The sequence below is a fragment of the Lagenorhynchus albirostris genome, chromosome 10 (assembly GCF_949774975.1).
Source record: "Lagenorhynchus albirostris chromosome 10, mLagAlb1.1, whole genome shotgun sequence".
Lineage (NCBI taxonomy): Eukaryota > Metazoa > Chordata > Mammalia > Artiodactyla > Delphinidae > Lagenorhynchus > Lagenorhynchus albirostris.
In genome coordinates, this window is record NC_083104.1 from 58,406,236 (window position 1) to 58,428,463 (window position 22,228).

At 36.3% G+C, this 22,228-nt stretch overlaps 1 protein-coding gene across 1 annotated transcript in view; it reads right to left on the reverse strand.

Annotated features, from left to right (window-relative positions):
• KHDRBS2 (KH RNA binding domain containing, signal transduction associated 2) overlaps positions 1-22,228 on the reverse strand; it is a 685,450-nt gene that overhangs the window by 663,092 nt on the left and 130 nt on the right. The gene's annotated exons all lie outside the window — the stretch shown is intronic.

Here is a 22,228-nt window from a genome sequence, read left to right on the forward strand (position 1 = left end):
TCACCTTATTTTTGATAAAGGAGGCAAGAATATACAGTGGAGAAAAGACATCCTCTTCAATAAGTGGTTCTGGGAAAACTGGAGAGGTACATGTAAAAGTATGAGATTAGATCACTCCCTAACACCATACACAAAAATAAGCTCAAAGTGGATTAAAGACCTAAATGTAAGTCCAGAAACTATCAAACTCTTAGAGGAAAACATAGGCAGAACACTCTATGACATAAATCACAGCAAGATCCTTTTTGACCCACGTCCTAGAGAAATGGAAATAAAAACAAATATGAACAGATGGGACCTAATGAAACTTCAAAGCTTTTGCACAGCAATGGAAACCATAAACAAGACAAAAAGACAACCCTCAGAATGGGAGAAATTATTTGCAAATGAAACAACTGACAAAGGATTGATCTCCAAAATTTACAAGCAGCTCAAGCAGCTCAATAAAAAAAAACAAACAACCCAATTCAAAAATGGGCAGAAGACCTTAATAGACATTTCTCCAAAGAAGAGATACAGATTGCCAAGAAACACATGAAGGAATGCTCAACATCATTAATCATTGGAGAAATGCAAATCAAAACTCCAATGCGATATCATCTCACACTGGTCAGAATGTCCATCATTAAAAATCTGGAAACAATAAATGCTGGAGAGGGTGTGGAGAAAAGGAAACACTCTTGCACTGTTGGTGGGAGTGTAAATTCATAGAGCCACTATGGAGAACAGTATGGAGGTTCCTTAAACAACTACAAATAGAACTACCATACAACCCGCAATCCCACTACTGGGCATATACCTTAAGCAAACCATAATTCCAAAAGTGTCATGTACCAATATGTTCACTGAAGCTCTATTTACAATAGCCAGGACATGGAAGCAACCTAAGTGTCCATCAACAGATGAATGGATAAAGAAGATGTGACACGTATATACAATGGAATATTACTCAGCCATAAAAAGAAACGAAACTGAGATTTTTGTAGTGAGGTGGATTGACCTCGAGTCTGTCATACAGAGTGAAGTAAGTCAGAAAGAGGAAAACAAATACCGTATGTTAACACATATATATGGAATCTAAGGAAAAAAAAAAAGTTCCTGAAGAACCTAGGGGTAAGATGGGAATAAAGACACAGACCTGCTAGAGAATGGACTTGAGGATATGGGGAGGGGGAAGGGTAAGCTGTGACAAAGTGCCAGAGTGGCATGGACATATATACACTACCAAATGTAAAATAGATAGCTAGTGGGAAGCAGCTGCATAGCACAGGGAGATCAGCTCGGTGGTGTGTAACTACCTAGAGGGGTGAGATAGGGAGGGTGGGAGGGAGGGAGACGCAAGAGGAAAGAGACATGGTAACATATGTATATGTATAACTGATTCACTTTGTTATAAAGCAGAAACTAACACACCATTGTAAAGCAATTATACTCCAATAAAGATGTTAAAGAAATAAAAAAGAGCTAATCAACATACACACACAAAAAAAGAAATGAAGGAAACAATAGCAAAGATCAATAAAACTAAAAGCTGGTTCTTTAGGAAGATAAACAAAATTGATAAACCATTAGCCAAACTCATCAAGAAAAAAAGGGAGAAGACTCAAATCAGTGGAATTAGAAATGAAAAAGGAAAAGTAACAACTGACAGCACAGAAATACAAAGGACCATAAGCGACTAGTACAAGCAACTGTATGCCAATAAAATGGATGCCCTGGAAGAAATGGACAGATGGTTAGAAAGATACAATATCCAAAGACTGAACCAGGAAGAAATAGAAAATATGAACAGACCAATCACAAGCACTGAAATTGAACCTGTGATTAAAAAACTTCCAACAAACAGAAGTCCAGGACCCAATGGCTTCACAGGTGAATTCTATTAAATATCTAGAGAAGAGCTAACACCTATTCTTCTGAAATTGTTCAAAAAATTTGTAGAGGAAGGAAACCTCCCAAATTCATTCTATGAGGCCACCAACACCAGACACCAAAACCAGACAAAGATACCACACAAAAAAAGAAATTACAGGCCAATATCACTGACAAATATTCACGCAAAAATCCTCAACAAAATACTAGCAATCCGAATCCAACGATACATTAAAAGGACCATACACCATGATCAAGTGGGATTTATCCCAAGGATGCAAGGATTTTTCAATATCTACAAATCAATAAGTGTGATACACCACATCGATAAATTGAAAAATAAAAACCACATAATCATCTCAATAGCTCCAGAAAAAGCTTTTGATAAAATTCACCACCTATTTATGATAAAAACTCTCCAGAAAGTAGACATAGAGGGAACCTACCTTAACACAATAAAGGCCATATAAAACAAACCTACAGCTAACATCATACTCATACTGGTGAAAAGCTGAAAGCGCTTCCTGTAGGATCAGGAAAAAGACAAGGATGTCCACTCTTGCCACTTTTATTCAACATAATTTTGGAAGTCCTAGATATGGCAATTAGAGAAGAAAAATAAGTAAAAGGAATCCAAATTGGAAAAGAAGAAGTTAAACTGTCACTGTTTGCAGATGACATGCTATTGTATACAGAAAAGCCTAAAGATGCTACCAGAAAACTACTAGAGCTCATCAATGAATTTGGTAAAGTTGCAGGATACAAAATTAATACACAGAAATCTGGTGCATTTTTATACACTAACAATGAAAGCTCAGAAAGAGAAATTCAAGAAACAATCCCATTTACCACTGCATCAAAAAGAATAAAATACCTAGGAATAAACCTACCTAAGGAGGCAAAAGACCTGTACTCAGAAAACTATAAGACACTGATAAAAGAAATCAAAGATGACACAAACAGATGGAGAGATATACCATGTTCTTGGATTGCAAGATTCAATACTGTGAAAATGACTATAGTACCCAAAGCAATCTACAGATTCAGTGCAATCCCTATCAAACTACCAATGGCATTTTTTACAGAATTAGAACAAAAAATCTTAAAATTTGTATGGAGACCAAAAAGACCCTGAATAGCCAAAACAATCTTGAGGGAAAAAAAACGGAGCTGGAGGAATAAGACTCCATGACTTCAGACTATATTACAAAGCTACAGTGATCAAGACAATATTGTACTGGCACAAAAACAGAAATATAGATAAATGGAACAGGATAGAAAGCTCAGAGATAAACCCACACACCTATGGTCAACTAATCTATGACAAACGTGGCAAAGATATACCATGGAGAAAAGACAGTCTCATCAATAAGTGGTGCTGGGATAACTGGACAGCTATATGTAAAAGAATGAAATTAGAACACTCCCTAACACCATACACAAAAGTAAACTCAAAATGGATTAAAGACCTAAATATAACACCGGTCACTATAAAACTCTTAGAGGAAAACATAGGAAGAACACTGTTGGACATAAATCACAGCAAGATCTTTTTTGATCCACCTCCTCGAGAAATGGAAATCAAAACAAAAATAAACAAATGGGACCTAATGAAACTTAAAAGCTTTTGCACATCAAAGGAAACTATAAACAAGATGAAAAGACAACCCTCAGAATGGGAGAACATATTTGCAAATGAATCAATGGACAAAGGATTAATCTCCAAAATACATAAACAGCTCATGCAGCTCAATATTAAAGAAACGAAAAACCCAATCCAAAAATGGGCAGAAGACCTAAATAGACATTTTTCCAAAGAAGACATACAGATGGCCAAGAGGCATATGAAAAGCTGTTCATCATCACTAATTATTAGAGAAATGCAAATCAAAACTACAATGAGGTATCATGTCACACCAATTAGAATGGGCATCATCAGAAAATCTAAAAACAACAAATGCTGGAGAGGGTGTGGAGAAAAGGAACCCTCTTGCACTGTTGGTAGGAATGTAAATTGATACAGCTACTATGGAAAACAGTATGGAAGTTCCTTAAAAACCTAAAAATAGAACTACAGTATGACCCACCAATCCCACTACTGGGCATATACCCAGAGAAAACCTTAATTCAAAAAGTCATACACTTGTTAGAATTAATTATTCCTAGACCTCAACGTAGACTTACAGAAGCAAATATCCAGAATTAGAACCTGGGAACCTGCTTTTCTTATAGTTTCCCTGTAAGAATCTTAACATCAGTTTACTGAATGCTGCTAGTCTGTCTTTGCAAGAATACAAGATACAAAAGTATATATAAACTTCTATAAGTGGCCACAAAGTGACCATTTCTCAATCACTAGTTAATTTCTGCAACAACCCCCCATTTCACAGTCTATATCCAAAGTTGGTCTCCCCAGTCAGATAAACTTAAATATGGGTTTGTTATTAGTTGCTGATAATTAAATTATTATTTTTTGAGAGAAATTACATAGTAATGATATATTCAAAAGGAAGTCCATGAAAGATTAGAGACAGATACAGAAGTATTATGGGTGAAAAGAGATGTTAGATCTGTGTTTAAAAAGTGGATAGAGACTAAATTACATAAGATTGACACAATGCTGTATGTTTTCAAACTGTATACATTAAAGTTTATTATACTACATTCCTTACTTTTATCAATGTTTGAACTTTTCTGAAATATACTTTATAAAGCACTAAGATTGTTGGTAGTAGAGGTATCTGTTCTTACACTTCTTCTTGGTTCAGCAACAGACTATGCTTTCCAGCCTTACTGCAGTTTAGGGATGGCCATATAATTAAATTCCTAACAATGAAATATGAGCAAAAGTGATCTTTGTTGTGTTCCTGGTCTAGGACTTTAAAGAGAAAACGTCTCCTTCCTAGTTATTATCTTTCACTTTTTTCCCTGCTAGAACCTGGGTGTGGTGAGCCAGTCTCAACAAGGCACCCTCCATGGCAACACCCTATGATGCTGTTGGAGTCCCCAAAGGAATGACTGGGTTTTGATTGAATGATTGGAAAAGAGTCATCCTCAAGTCTTAAAAAAAAAATCAAAACCTTGAATGGTTATGTGAATAAGAAATAAACTAATTTTGTGTTAAGCCATTATACTTTTGAGTCATTTTTATATCAGTTTAGCCTATCCTAATGAATATCATGAGAATTTGTTGTGTATGCTTTTCTGAAAACAAAATAAAGCTAATTTAAAGGTTAGAAATTTTTAGGGAAAACATTAAATATTAATCCAAAGTAATACTGATAGAGTAATTAGATTATTTACAAATTATTTACAAAAGTCATAATATCTCTTGAAATATAAATGTAGCTAATTGTAGGTAATGTTAATGTTCAAAGAAGGAAACTGTGTTAATGAAGATGTACTATTAAACTAGTTGTGATAAAATTACATGATCAAATTATTGTATCGTTATTGTGTTGTGTAGGCTTTTGTTATAAAATTATAAAGTTCATGTTCATAGTATATAATCTGCTGTTTTTAGGAAAAGCTAATGTTAACAAGGCATAATAATAGCTTATGTAGTAATTATATTATATTTGTTATTCATTTACTCTAAATATTTTATTGAACACATACTGTAAGCAAATAACTGATCATTCATCACGCAGTCTATTAGGAAAAATGAAAAAAATTAAATATGCAAATACAGTACAAAGGATTTAGTGCCACATAGGGCTAAATGCAAGTGACCATGAGCTCAGTAGTCAGATAAATTGGGGACTTGGTGTGATAAGTTTAATTATGTTCCATCCAAGAAATGAGTGCACAGAATTTTTGAACATTTCAGTGATGTGTATGTATATACATATATATGTGTACACACACACACAGCAGTAATGAAAAGCATCTTAGTATCAATTTTATCTGGATCCTCAAAACAATAGATGCTATCAATAAAATCCAAAATGAATGTAAAACCATCACACAGAACTTCTCAGGTTTGGTTGCTTGGTAATAGATTCCCTGATGGAGTTTCGTATGCAGGATATTCGTTAGGGATAACTCTTGTGGAAAAGGGAAATGAAGAAGGACTGGGAAGAAGTTATCCTGAAATGAAGGCCCTGCAAACCCTCAGTCAGTCCCATCAAGAGCTCTGTAACAACATGGCTTGTCAGAGGTGTCCTGCAGAGGCTCAAAATAGCTGCATTTTTATAACTGGCTAATGCAGGCTGTTTAGGGAAGGGACCCGTTGGTAAAAGTGGTTCTATCAAGTTAAGACAAACCTTGAAATAGATAACAGCTGGAAAATGTATTGGTACCTGGCACAATTTCTTCCCTTTGTCAGGGATCTAGGGGTCAAATCCCCATGTTCCCTTGAACTTGGAAGATATAGTGAACTAGGGTCTTCCTCTGAACTAATATGATTTAAAAATGTGAATGCTTTATAAATGAACCGGCTACGAAAGAAGGAGAGGTGGCTGGGTTAGGACTGGTCCCATATCCCATGGTTTGTCAGAGCAAAGGATGCTTAGAACACATACCCCATGTACCAGGTAAGAGCTATGAACTGTAGGGAGCTAGCATGGGGTGCACAGAACTCTTCAAGACAGCTTGCTAAGGGGATGAGAAACCTCAATAGAAAGCACCTAGAGGTGTACCTCCAGATATCTAGGCATCAACTAAGGAGTTGAAAACACAAGCCAGAATAAAGATGCATGTTAATTATTGAACTCAAGTTGTCTTTATGACTAGAAGTACCTAAAAATCTCTTTTATTATTTGATAATCATCAGAAGAATATAGAATGCATCCTAGTTTTCTTCTAGAAAGATGGAAAAATTCATCTTGCAGAATAAGATAAATGGAGAGTGATAGAAAAGTTTCAGGTTCTTTTCTCATTATTTTCTGTGCACCCTACTTGTTCAACAAAATAGTGAACTCACACTGATTTTTATGCTTGCTTACATCATTTTGCTTAAATTATGTGTAAAAAATATATTTTCTAAAATAGGAAGTAAGGTTAAATTAAAAAAAAAAGAGTCATGCACCCCAATGTTCATTGCAGCACTATTTACAATAGCCAGGTCATGGAAGTAACCTAAATGCCCACTGACAGACAAATGGATAAAGAAGATGTGGTACATATATACAATGGAATATTACTCAGCCATAAAAAGGAACGAAATTGGGTCATCTATAGAGACGTTGATGGACCTAGAGACTTTCATACAGAGTGAAGTAAGTCAGAAAGAGATAAACAAATATCGTATATTAACACATATATGTGGAATCTAGAAAAATGGTACAGATGAACCAGTTTACAAGGCAAAAACAGAGACACAGATGTAGATAACAAATGTATGGACACCAAAGGGGGAAGCGTGGGGTGCGGGGGTGATGGTGGTGGGATGAATTTGGAGATTGGGATTGACATACATACACTAATATGTATAAAATAGATAACTAATAAGAACCTGCTGTATAAGAAAGGAAGGGAGGGAGGAAAGAAGGAAGGAAGGAAGGAATGAAGGAAGGAAGGGAGGGAGGGAGGAATGGAGGGAGGGAGAAAAAAAAAGGATTGCTATTATCCTAAGATCAGTTCTGTTTTCTCTTAGTCAAAGTTATTTTGGTTGCAAATAACATAAAACAATCAGAGCCACCTTAAATAATTATCAGAAAAGTGTATATCTTGGAAAAATCCTGGGGCTTCTCAAGGAAGTTAGGTTAGCTGGGGCCCTGGAAAGACCTCCTTGGAATGGCCTCAGTCTGTGTATCTGTTTTGTTCTGAAGAACAGACTTAGAACCCCAGAGTCTACTTTCCCCCTGTATCAGGAACCAACCCAAACTGGGTGACCTCTTTCCTTTAATGCCAGTTTCTCACCAGAAAAAGTTGGGAGGCTGCTCTGATCCCTTTGGCAGCAGCCAAGTGAACAAGGGTGAGTAATTCAGTGCCCTGAAGAAGCGGGTCAGGGTTTAAGAGAATATGGGTCAAAACAAACTTAGAGAATCCTGTGAAACATCAGTTATATGATATCAGTCATCAGGAACTAGAAAGTGAATTGCATCTAAGAAAGTTGTACTTATTTTTTCATTTCTAATTGGAAGTGGTCAAAATGAGCTACTAACAGTAAACATCAGACACTTCAGAGACTTTTTTTCTCTCCTTATTCACCTAATGTGGATCTTAAAACTAATACTGTGAAAGTCTGATACATATATAAAAAAGACATTTCTTTCAGGGGTTTAAATATATCTATAAACTATTATTTAACATAAATCATACACTCTAACATTTCATGTTCAGACAAATTTCAAAAGCAGTTTTCCTTTATGGTAAATAAAGAATTATTGTCCAATACTATGAAATTTTTAAAATGAGATAAAATTGATATTCATAAATCATCTAATCCAAACTTCCATTTCCAAGGAAGTATCAACATATATCTTTTGAGAAAAACAAAATAGTTATTTTTCCTTTTCTCAATTTTCTATAGGAGGTTTTAAATACCCCCACAGGAACAGACTTCAGTAATTCACAAGGCTATCTCACTTTATGGCATGTAAATTCATTTTACTTCTTGTCCAGATCCAAACAGAAATTGCCCACTACATCCCTATTTCTAAAACCCAGAACACAACCATCTTCCTTCAGGGAGTAGCCTTCCTGCCTGTATAAACACACTCCCCCAAGAATTACCTTGTCAGAATCCAGCACTGATGTACTGTGTCAGTCTGGATCATTGTTAAATCTTTTTGGCTATTAGTGTTGAAACGATGGGCACCTGCATGTTTACGAAGTCATAGTGGTATGGTACCTGTGCTTTAGGGATTAATCTAAAGTCAGCAGTCACTTATGCCCTCGGGCAGTTTTCAAAACTATGTCACATTTCAGGGTAATTGCAATGCTATCTCTTAATATGCCACTGATGATCAAGAGGTATCAATGGGCTATCACTGTGGATGGAGATGTTGGTCCCAGTTGTTCATCTGCAGGTGTACCTATTTTACCCAGGGTAGATTTGTCAATTCTGTACAGTGTATTGTTTCTGTACAATATATTTTTTACCTGCAAAAATAGAAAAAGCATATAACCTACTATCTAAAATTATATGGTCTTTTTTTTAAATAAAATGTTTAATGCATCTACTTTACGCACTATTTTGTGATTCTAGAACTTACTTTGCTAGTGAGGACAGGGCAATAGTTCAAATTTTACTAGATATCACTACTGCTGAGTAGCAGCAAGTACCTTACTTCTTTATTGAAAGAATGCTATCCTTGTCATAGTCAGTAAACTTCAAGGCCTCTGGGATGGCTAGTCTCCTCCTCAGTTACAGTAAGAAAGTGTATTCATAATGTTCTTAAAAGATTATGTTCTGAATTCTGAGGAAATGGCAAAAAATTCATATAGCTATATATAATTTTAAAGCACAGTCCAAAAACATGTCATGCTTAATCATTCTAAGGCAGCCATTGTTCCCTTTGTATTGGAACAAACATACTGAGGGACAATATTGCAGACAGTTCACATATACTTAGACACTATGATCTTTATTTATCTATATTTTATGTGCTTAAACACTATACTATGTCTTTTAACACTTTAAACATGATAATGAGCAAAAAGTATATATTTTCAGTAAATGATACTGAATATTTAAATCTTAAAAAAAAATAAGAACTTTGACCCTATCTTGACACCATATACAAAAGTTACCTCTAGATGTGTCATAAACCTATACTTAAAAGCTAAAACCATAAAGCCTCTAGAAAAAAATATTGAGAAGACCCTTTGTGACTTTGAGGTAGGCAAAGATTTCCTAGGGAGGACACAACACTAAAGTATAAGAAAAAAAAAACAATGAATTAGACTTCAGAAAAAAATTAACTTCTGCTCTTCAAAAGACACTTAAGAAAATTAAAAGCCAAGCCGCATATTGGGAGAAAATATTTGCAGTATGTATATTTCACAAAGGATGCAAATCCAGAATATACAAATTACTCCACCAACAATAAAAAGACCAACAATCCAATTAAAAGTTCGTCAACATTCTAACCAATTGTTTCAAGTAAGATAACAGATACAAATGGCCAAAAAGTATTTGAAAACATGTTCATCATCATTAATCATCAAGGAATTGAATATTAAAAGGGGAAAGGGGGGGATAAAATAGGAGTTTGGGATTAACATATACACACTACTATGTATGAAATAGATAACCAACAAGGACCTATTGTATAGCACAGGTAACTATACTCAGTATCTTGTAATAACCTATAATAGAAAAAAAATCAAAAAAACATATAAAAATAACTGAATCACTTTGCTGTACATCAGAAACTAACACAACATTGTAAATCAACTATACCTCAATAAAAAATAAAATTTTAAAAAGATTCAAACAAACAAACAAACAAAAACTACAATAAGTTACCACTTAAAATACTAGAATAGCTGTTGTTAAGACTGAGAACTTCAGGTACTGGCAAGCAAGTAGAACAACCAGAGTTTTCATACAATGTTGGTGAGAGATAAAACAGTGCAACCACTTTAGGAAATTATTTTGCAATCCCATATAATATAAATAAGGTTTACCATATATACACATATATACACATACACACACATTCTAAGACCCAGCAATTCTGTTTTATGTAAAGAGAATGCATGTCCACAAAAATCTTGCACATGAACATTCATAGCAACCTATTCATAATAAGCATAATAAGCTAGCCCTGAAAACAGCCCACATGCCCATTCACAAGAAACTGGATAATCAAATTGTGAGATATTGATACAATGGAACATTACTCAGCAAGGAAAAATAAACTATTGATAAATGTAGGAACATGGATAACTTTCAAGACTATGTTGAACTTAAGAAGGAGGAAGAGTGCATACTCTTTGAGCTTCTGAGTCTTTCCTAATCCCGCATCTATCGTATGCACCTACTTTTTTCTTTGAGGGTTCTTAGGACTTGTGGTCACATGTGACTTTGTTGACCACTGACACCTTCTTGATACATTTTCCCCATGAATTTGTGATTCTACAGTCAATGTAGAAATTTACTGCCTCCATTCTGATCAGTGATCCACAGTGAGCATGAGATTGGCACCAGAATGTGCTGGACATTTAGATCCTTTAAGCTTGTATTATGAGCATTTCTCCGCACTAAGTGACATTATAGTGTGAAAAGATGTATGTATTATCTTTCCAAGATTTGTTTTGGCACTGGAGGAAATATTAACTATGTTGGATCTGAAAGAAGACATTTGCATATGCAAAACTTTATTTATTTTAAGGTTAAGCATTACTTCATGAAACGTTTATTTTTGTGTGTGTGTGTGTATGTGTGTGTGTGTGTGTGTGTGTGTGTGTATGTGGTATTTCTTACCCTGGAATGTGATAAAAATTATTTGAGAGCTACTGTTATAATAGAAAGAACACAGTAGGTGATGTCAAAACACTAGTGTTTGAATCCTAGATCTGCCATTTGGCTGCTTTGTGACTCTGGGCCAATTTCTAAATCTGTTTGAGCCTTTGCTTCCTCATCTATGATACAGGCTCTTGTCAACTATACCACGGATCAATCATCAATCATCTCGTGAATCCTCTGCAAGTTTACCTGCAGTATTTATCCAACAGCAGAAATCAATGAAGATTCTTTTCTTTACTCCACTTTTTTTTAAAAAAATAATTGAGGCAAATCTTATGAATAGTGAAATGCAGTTTTTAGGTTTACAATTTGATGAGTTGTGATAACTGTATAAGCTGTATATGCAGGGCTCTTGACAAGAATAGAGAACATTTCCATCAGCCCAGAGACTCTCCTTATACAGCTTTACCATGACTCTGCATTCCTTTGGCAACCACTATTCTGATTTCTATCATCATAAATCACTTCTTTCTTCAACTTTATATAAATGTTCTTTTAGACTGTGCAGTTTTTACAGTCGACAAGTCCAAACTTCTTAACGTAGTTTACAAGACATGTGTGATAAACCACTCTCTTTAGACCTACTTTTCTACATGCTTTCTCTTTTACTGTATTTTCCAAGCATATTTAATCTGTTTGGTTCCTGGACCCATTTCCAACGACCCCTTTCTTGTGCTTCAGATGACAGTTGCAAGTCCAGGCTGTTACCTGTACTTCTAACCTACTGGTTGTAAACCAGAGGTTTCCAGGGTCCCCCCTCTCCTTGGGGACAATTAATTTGCTAGAGAAGCTCACAGAACTCAGAGAAGCATCTTACTTACTAGAACATCTGTTTATTACAGAGTGATACACTCAGGAACAGCCAGGTGGAAGAGATGCACAGAGCAGGTCTGGAAAAGAGCGCAGAGCTTCCAAGCCTTTTCGGAGCTCAGCATTCTCCCCAGATCTCCATGTGCTACCAATCTGGAAGAAATCTGAATCCAGTCCTTCTATGTTATTATCAAGGTTTCATTACATAGGCATGATTGATTAAATCACTAGTGACTGGCAACTGATTCAAGCTCTAGCCCCTCTCCCCAAAGGTCTGGGGGGTGGGAAGGAGAGGTAGGACTGAAAGTTCCCACCCTCTGATTACCAGTTGGGTTCCCTGGCAACCAGCCCCCATCTTTAAGTTACCTAGGGGCTTTTCAAAAAGTCACCTTATTTACATTACAAAAGACACCTTTACATCTCTCTTCACTTAGGAAATTCCAAGAGTTTTAGGAGCTCTGGCCAGAAACAGGTAAGATGATCAAATATATATATATATATATATATATATATATATATATATATATATATATATATATCTTTTTGTAAACCATAATGTCACACCTAACTTCTACCTATTCAAAAAAATGTTCTCTTTCTTTTCAGGCTTTGGAGATGTTCACTGTATCTATGTATCATTCTCCCATATTATAACCCCTTCTTCACTGCATCTCCACCATATCCTACTTCTGTGTTAGATCTCAACTAACATGGCCCTTCCCACTGAGGCCGCCCATGATCTCTGTGGGCTCCTAAAGCATCATCTATTTGCCTTGTCCTTGCATTTCTCAGATCCTATGGAGATTGCGTATTTAATTGCCTGTAACTCTGTCCTCTCCTCCACCTAAAAGCAGGTCTCAGATAGTAATACAGAATACAGATAATAGCAACCAATTGGACCAAGTCTGTACTGTTTCTCATTTATCACCTGTTTTGTATATGCTTAACACACACACACACACACACACACACACACAGTCTGCTCATTTTACTCAAAGAAAAACCATTTGGCTTATTGTACTTCATTCCAAATACTTATCATCTCATCTAATTCCATTAAATGGCTTTTAATTATCATAATTCTTTCTTCTACCAGATTTTCCTTATATGGATATGATATAATTTCCAATCTTTCACTAATTTCAGAATACTAGCTTACTACAGAGTCATCTATCCTCATGAAGTCCATTCGAAAACAACTGCATATAACAAATTGCCATCTGCCTCAGCACATCAAATGACTTTCATCTTCACAGAATTCCTTAAAGGCCCCCTCTTGCACCAGATCTTAGATGGATTAAAAGGCAGCTTCTAGTTTTTGGCTTCTAAGAAGAAAAACAGACTATATGGAGATATGGATGATACTTAATTTAACACTCACATTTACATGCCTAAATATACAGTAAGAACTGTATTCTGTTATGTATTCATGTTACTGTTTTCATTTTATAGTCTTTTATACAATGAGTATATTGCTACATGTAAATCAAATTTCTAAAAATCAAATTCCTTAAATTTCCTAAAGGAAATTATTTTAAAGGAAACAAATTCTCTAGTAACAGATATTTAACTCTCCTAAAAGTTTTTCAAAGCAAGATCTTGGTATTTCCTTAAACCAGTCATATTCTGCAATACTGTTTAGTGTTTCAATGTTTAATGGTTGCTTTTTGAGACTTTCACATTATAGTTAGACATTTACTTAACCTCTGATTTATTACTTAAAAAATCCAAATGGATTAGGCTATCCTCTAATCTGAATCTTTATCTTTCCCATAATATAAGGACAATATTACCTGCCTTTTTGGATATAATGTAAGGACATGACCCACAGTACATGTTCAAGAAAAGTAGCTATTACTCTAGTCATCCCTTGCTTCTCAAAATGTACAGATTTCTTCTCCTTCAGCCTCTACTGAGTGTCCGTCACCGAGGCTCTGTCTCCTGAGTTGCATCAGGGTCTATCATTTTCTGACATACAATGAACCTGCTAAAAATAGCTATACTCGAGAGAAAACATGTTCATTCTGCTTTTCTATTAGAAGGTAAAATCTAATCTTCAATGTTTTGAAGGAAATGGACATCAATTGTGCCATTCCTGATAAAAGTGTAATAACACAGACCAATCTGTTTCAAAGTAATTAAATCCTAAAGCCTCATTACCTATAGATAACATTTGTATCAGGCCATGCTGGTGAAATGGGTTCTCAGTTTCTGACCACATGTGAACTCTGCTCAACTCCCAAATTATAAACAAAACTGACACTCCCTCAAGACACAAGAGAGGACCTATGGTTGTTCTTCCTTCCTAGAAGAATTTGGCAAATATAAGCAGTTCTCTTAAAAAAAAAAACATGGAAAGAAAAAGTCTCAGCAAATCACACAAAGGTCTCCAATCCCTCTTTTGGATCCAAGAAAAGAAAAAAAAGTGTTCTCCTGCTCTTTACCATCTCACAACTAAACTCCCTCAGAAACAACAGTCAATGTAAGACACTGAAAATGTAGGCTCCCTTGATAATCCTTAACCCAATTCTGTACTAAGGTAAATTTCCCATTTATAAATGTATTTGCCTTTTATATACTATACTTATTTAAAGACACTGGGGAAGAATTCATCCAATACTTGCATTCAGGAACATATTTAAGAAGTGAATGATGACCACCACGCTGATCTCCTCAAAGTACTTTGCATGTTAATATCTGAACTTCCTGCAAAGCCTGCCTGAAGCAGTGTCTCCCACGGGAGACAGGATGCTGTAACCAGTACACCTGTCTCTGGGTAAGAAAGCCTGGGTTTCAGCTTTATAATTTATTTGCTGTGTGATCTGAGATAAATTAACTTCTCTAATTTTTAATTTTTCTCATTTGTAAAATAGGGTAATGCTAGTAACTATCTCATAGGATTGGCGAGTGGATACATTGTGGTAGGTGTGTCAGCATCCAGTACACTGCGTGACAAGGAGTATCTCCTCACCAATGCTGACAGAGTGACCACGAGAATGAAGAACTACAATCATGGTGACCTCCTTGGAATCTCTGTGACACCAGCAGTCTGTAAACCCCAGCAGCTCTTACCATGCACTGTTATTTATATCTTATGTATACTGTTAAAAACTAATAAATTAAACATCTGATACCTCTTCATATACCAATAACACATACTGAGGACCGGTGTTACCAACTCACATTCAAGGGCACATGCAATCACATAGTCAAGGATCACTGAGTCCTTGCCCCACAGAACTCATCCCCCAAACTGTAGCTAAACTACAAGTTCATCTATAGTAAAGGACCGAAAACTTTGTCATTCAGGTGTTCTTGAATGTTTATTCTCTCTCTCTACCGCAAAAATTTTTTGGAAGTAGTGCTCCTGAGGGTAAGGTAAGCAATAGAGGATACGCTACAAATGATTTGCTTCCCAAAACAGTTAAAAATATTTGTGCAACAAGATACTTGGCTGTGACCTCTCAACTTTTTGACAAATAAAACATGCGGTTATTTCAGAACTCTCCTCTGGAGAAAATGAAGAAGTCATATAACACGGGTATCTGCTAACATTCCTTTGGGAGATCAGCTATTAACCAGTACTCTATTATTTTTAAAAAATATATATTTCTATATCATACTTATTTTACTGAAATTCACGATTTCTGTAAGAAAAGGATCATATTACAATCTATTAATATATTAAGCCTTACACTGTTTATAGCTTTAAAGAAACCAACTGGTGTCAGGATATAATTCCGATTAAGCTACATTTCTTATAATCTGTATTCAGACAAGAAAAGGGATCAAATCAAATGTTCAAAAAATAAGGACATAGGAAAGGCTGGTGATACTAGAGTCATCTCCAAGGGTTTCTAAAAACCATCTCTAAAACTTCCCTCCTTCTGCAGCTGCCATGAGAACACAGAGCTCCAATCTAGATTGTATACTTAATAGAAACCAAAAATTTTGATCAGATATTGTGTTCATTATCCAGATGGATTTATCCTGGTCATGCTCATTCTTACATAATTAATGAAATATTAATGTACAAGACTGAACCTGCCTTCAAAAGAAAATCTTATAAAGAAATAAATTAAAACACAAATGAATGGAGACTGGATATTATATATAAAATAAACACAGAAGACTTTGCAGAAGGGGGCAGGAAGAAGGCAGGCTGGCTGGGTACCATGTGACTCAGGCAGTGGTTTTGCTAGTTTTTCTGGTGTTTCATATATGCCAAAGTGGCAGCTGGAAACGTTGGAAACCCAGGAACATTAACAGAAGGAGACCAAAAAAAGGCTCAAGCAAAGCCTGCTCTCTCCGGCCACAGGACTAGAAAGAGGGCAACCTTGCAAGACAGAAAACTTTTAGACAACAAACATCCTTCCCCAGCCAAACAACACAGAAAACAAAACAAAACCCAAAAACCGGTGTCTCAGGCTCACCCCCATCAAGAAAAATTAAATAGGGAGCCTGGGCGTCCAGCCTCCCTCCACTGTGAAGGGGCACTCCATCTCTCTGGGGGGAGGCAGGGGGACTGAATAGGCAACAGCACTTCCGTACCACCAGCAGTGGGGACAGAGGCTACGTGGAGACCCGGATGTCCACCCCCAGGAGCAGGACCAATGCATCCTTCCCCGTCCAAGCCGGGGGTGTCAGAGAATCTTTCACTCCTGCTGGAATTCCTCCCCATCCCTCTCGGTGTCACTAAAGACCACACGGGAACAGCAAAAAGGGGCTCCCTCCCTCCCCTAGGCACCTGGGGAAGCCTGGACTCTCCCTGCCCCAGAAGCATCCAGGCAGGCAGCATCCCCTCCCTCTGTTGGCCTGCTGTCAGAGATGGCCTGCCTATGACAATAGCATTTAAAGGTGTGACATGGTCACACTCTGATCTTGAATGAACCACTCTTGACAGGGTGTGTGTGTTGGGGTGGGGAGGAGAGAGAGGGAGGATGGTGAGCCCTGGTAAGAGAGACAGAAGAGAAAAACCAACAGTGTGTAGTGCTTGTAAACCAAGGGAGAAGCCAAGAAATTGGGAGAAGAACAATAGTGGAAAGTGCAGCCAAGTGCCCTGATGAGAGGTCAGACACATTTTACTGGATTGGGCAATTAGATGATTCTCACTGGAGCCTCTGGTTTCAAGACAATGATGAGGACTGCAGCGAGATGGAGGACCTGTGGAAGGTAAACTGAGAAAGTAAGCAGCTGTATGGACTCATGTCATCAGAAACTTGAAGGAAACAAAGGAGAAAAATTGTCAAGAGAGGTTATTTTTATTACTTTCAGCAAGTGAAACAAGTATTCTATTTTTTTTAAGTGATTCCGATTGAATCATGTTTATAGGCTGCTCCAAGGAAAGCTGGGGATGAAGACGTTGGAACTACTGAAGAAAGGATATAATAGGCCAGACCTGGAGGGGGTGATGGGTGCTGGGATTAAGGATGCTGTGAACAAGTCAGCCTTGAACAAAAAAATTAATTTCACCTTCTGGGAATGAAAGGAGTATGGAATTTTTTAAGTGGTAGGAGGCTGAAGAACTTCGGAAGACAGAAATCCACTTCCCTTGAGGAAAAGGCGAATGCAGCCAGCTGCCCAGAGTGATGAACATGTGGCCTGATGAGGAGGCCAAGCAGGTGCAGAATGAGCCTCGAGAGATCCAGGTCCTGGGCTAACCAGGCTCAAGTCAGACACGGGCAAGCGACCACTGATGGAGGGAACACGATATTTTAAAATCTCTTGTTGGAATCATCTTTTATAAGATAATCTATTTCATAATTTGGTGTATGAGTTCAAATTTCACTCAGCAGTGATTCAGAGAGTTAAGTCAGTGCTCATTTTATTACAAAATCAAGCTTCAAGTTGAGGTCAAGTCCACAATGCCATTAAAACATTAAGGAAAACCTTAAACACATCATCTTATATTTGTAGAATTTCTGCTTATGTTTTTGTTTTAGTTGTACAAATATTCCTATTTTAAAATACAGCTTACATAGTCACAAACAGCATTTTTTAACATTAAAAGAACTCTGGCTGGTGGATATTCGTTTTGCTGTTTTACACGTGAAGAAACTGAGAATCAGAAAGGAAATAAATGAAATATCCTTTATTTCACAGTTGGCAGGGGTGTCAACACTCCATCCCAAGTGTTTTGTTTGCTAAAGCAGAATTTCTCCACTATATGATAAATGTGTTTTAACTGCAGATCAAAGATACCTTTAACTTAGTTTTTTTTTGCCAATTTTTATTTTTATTTAAGAAACATAAATAAGGTTATCCCAAATTTATTGGGAGAGAAAAGAGATTACATCAATCAAAGGAAAAGTCACATGAATACTATTTTTTATCAGAAGTTGGTTTTAGAAATTATACCAATACCTTTCTTTAACTTAAGAACTCACCATGTTTTATGGAAAATATTTCAAGGAACACATTCTGAGTTTAAAAATGATCCTTACTGAAAATCTAAATGTAGTTGAATCACTACAAGTCAGCATTTGTGATAAATTATTAATCCATGTTCCTCTCATTCATCCACACCTGCAAACAGGCCAATTCTAGATGGAAGGGCAAGCTTTTCACCAAAATTTGAAAAAAGCACCCAGAGTTTTTTAAAAATCACTTGAACTGTTGGGATATTTGGCAATATTTGACTTCATCATATGATGAGTCAACCAAAACAATGATGAACCTACCAATATTTGTGAATAATTCAGGTTAGGAAATCTTGCCAGCCAGAGAACCCAAAATACTCTCAATTGGACAAGAATTTATTAATCCTCCTAAAGGTATGGAATTGCCATAACTGAATCTATAAATTTGAACAGATCTATGTCTGTCAGCAGACAGGCAGGCTTTACTGCAAACAAGAATATTTCCATGCATATACATTTTTAGCTCCCAAGCCTTGAGAATGGTTCAGTAAATGTAAATCTGTCCCCAGTACCCAAAATAATGTTTATGCTTCAAATTGCATTATAATGCAATAAATGTATTATTAATCATTAAACTAAGAAGGAATGAAAAAAGCTTCCAAAATATTTAGCCACTGATTTTGGTATTCTGAATACACAAACACCACTCCTTTGCACCAGCAGTAGTCCCAGACTTCATTAGAATTACAAAGAAATCTAGTCCAACTCCTCAATTTGAGAGACTGGTTCAGGGAAGGGAAATTTACCAAGATTCAGTTTAGGCAAAAGTGGAATTAAAATCCAGGTATCTGGATTCACAGTTTAGTGCACTTCCCAGCAGTATCACAGATATAAATAACCTCGTCTAATTTCATCTGGCAAGCAAATTCAGAGGCTGAGTGGAACTTCAAGAATCATGCTGAATTTGCTGTTTTATCATACTCCAAAGCACCTTCCATACAAATAGGTAATTAAACAATATTATCATCACAGAAGAAAATTCTTTTAACTGCTCAAACATATTATACTATTCAAACCATATTATTCAAGATTTTTCTAAGTAACAACACAATACATAAAATGTTTGGGCTCTTCCTTTAACTTTCTCAGAATCATTCCTACTGAAAGTACACAGCAGGAACAAGTGAAATAACAAACTACAACAAAAATAACAAAATAACCAACAAACTAGCACTTTTAACCCTATGGCCTTCTATTCTAAGTGAAGTAGTCACAATTGAGCACTGATTTGCATCTACCACCAATCAAAAAATCAAAATAAATCACTGTGAAAGCTCATTGGTTTACATCACTGCCCTTGTATGTATTAGCTTCCAGAAAATCATTCCGAAGAACTGAATCATCTGGATCATTTTTATTACTCACTCAGTCTTGAGACGGTCTGCACAGTGCTGGCTGAAATGTACTTCACTGAGCACCTTCTTTCCAAATGAACATCTGTGTCAGGTTTATTTATAGCCGCTGCCTTCAATCAGTACATTTCCAGGGATGAGAAATAAAATTATCTCAACAACACTCTCCTATAGATATCCGAAACAAGACTTAAGAATCTAGGCAGATGGCCTTTGAAAAGATAATGACAGATCTATAATGTAAAATGTATGTTAAGGTTTATTAGAGATTCAAAAGGACACTCTTCAATAAGCACACATAAAGAGCCTCAGGTACAATTAGAGAATTTAAGTCTTGTGTCTCTTTTGGCCTATCTCTTTATATACTCAAGATTATTATCATCACCTCCTCCATCCTCTTTTCCTCATTATGTTTCCTCTGAAATTTGGACACCTCTCTCTGTTTCTTACTTAGATGTTTTTCTCTCTATTTAGGAGCTTTTTCCTCCTAATTCTTCACAAAAGCAGAACATGCTTCCCCCTACTGGGAAAAAATTAAATTACAAAGTACATAGGAACATGTTCCTAAGTATCAAGAAACGAAGTTCCTGAGAAAAATAAAATGTTAAGGAACCAGGTGCACAGCCTTCTCTGACTGTTTTATCAGCGGCAGAAATACTTGCACTCTCTATTTAGGGCTCCTCACACGCATTGCTGTAGTTTGGCAGTTTTCAGTACACTAATTCTCATTAATGACTGATGAATTAATCAAGTCTGCTGTCCCCAAAAGAAGTCCAATTAGCAGGTCTGAGAAAATGATCAATTTGTAACTTTTTTCCATTTTAAAGCATTATCAGCTAAATGAAGACACTTCTGGAAAATATATTGAAGTAAATGATTTAAGAAGACTTTTAACTGCATTTTTAATCATTTTGAACAATCTTAATCATTTACCCATTAATTTACAATATTTCTATTATTTTTATGTAGTTATCTTTATTTTTTAATAGAGTAGAGGGAGAGTTTAATTTTTTAATTGACTTTCATTTTCAACTTTAGGTTCTATTTATTTTTTTTCATACAGTAACCAAGAAAGTAGTAAGCATGATTGCATTTTCTGTCCTAAATCCTCCATAAAACCAAACTTGTTCCTTGAAAAACAGTTTAGTTGTTTCACACATTCAATATTTCGATTATAAAGCTTTTCTTAATTACTTAGTATACAAAATAGAAAAAACACCTGACACTTTATTGTTGTAAATAATAATCCATCAACAAAACATTTAAATAAACCTAATGACTATTTGACTCATACATGGAGGATTAGAATTTTTCCTTCTATGTACAACTAAATCTTGAAAAAGAAAACATTTCCTTTAATGCTTAAGGGCTGAGGAAGAGAAAGTTTTAACTTTTAGTTTTACCATAGGTAAGGTCATAAAAACCTAAGCTACAAAACTGCACTGTAGTCAATTTGATGATGAAGCAGTTTATTATTAATGAGGCATTCATCAAGAAAAAAAAATCTGGAGTTGTTTTTAAAAAGACAGGTGTAGACTGCTACAGATATCTTGAGTACCTTTAGCAGTTAGACGGCATTATTTCAAGATAAATGAAGTAATTTGGTTAATACTTCTGTCATACAAAAGTTCATGTTCGTGTGTGTGTGTCTGTGTGTGTGTGTGTGTGTTTAAACGACCTTTCAAAAGAACGCAAAAGACGACATTTCTGTTCCTCTGGGAATGAAATCTCTTTTAACATTACAGGTACACAAAAGAAAATGCACACTTGGTAAAACAGTTGATCAATTGTGGAGCGTTCCCAGAGATCAGCATCTCCCAGAGCACGCAATCATCACACTTCAAATAAACTGATAAGCACTTTAGCCTCTTCCACGTTCACAAACATTGAAGAACACGCAGAATTTAATCTAGGTTAATTCTGACTTTCCATAGGAAAGACTGTAATTATACTAAAGAACATCAAAATCGCTTCCCAAGCAGAAGAGAAAGAAAAGAAAGAAAGAAAGGAAGAAAGAAAGACTGATTTGTAGCTAAGAAGCTGTTAAAACACTACATTGATCACCATTCACTCGAAATTGATTTCCCTTCCCTCTGCGGAGTGAAAATATCCCCGTGGACCGCGTAGCTCCTCACTTCTCTCCATCAAAGATCCTAACAGGGCACGTCTCCACCGCCACAGAGCTCGCAGCTCCGGGCTCCCCAAATTCAGCTGCGGAGGGAGGGAGGGAGGGAGCATCCGCCGCCCGAGGACCTGCTCTGTCCGCAGCTCTGGGTCGAGCACCTTAGGGGACAGTCTCCGCGAAGGAGACGGGCGTCCTCCCCAACTCCGCTCCCCGAACCCCGCCGCGGTGACAG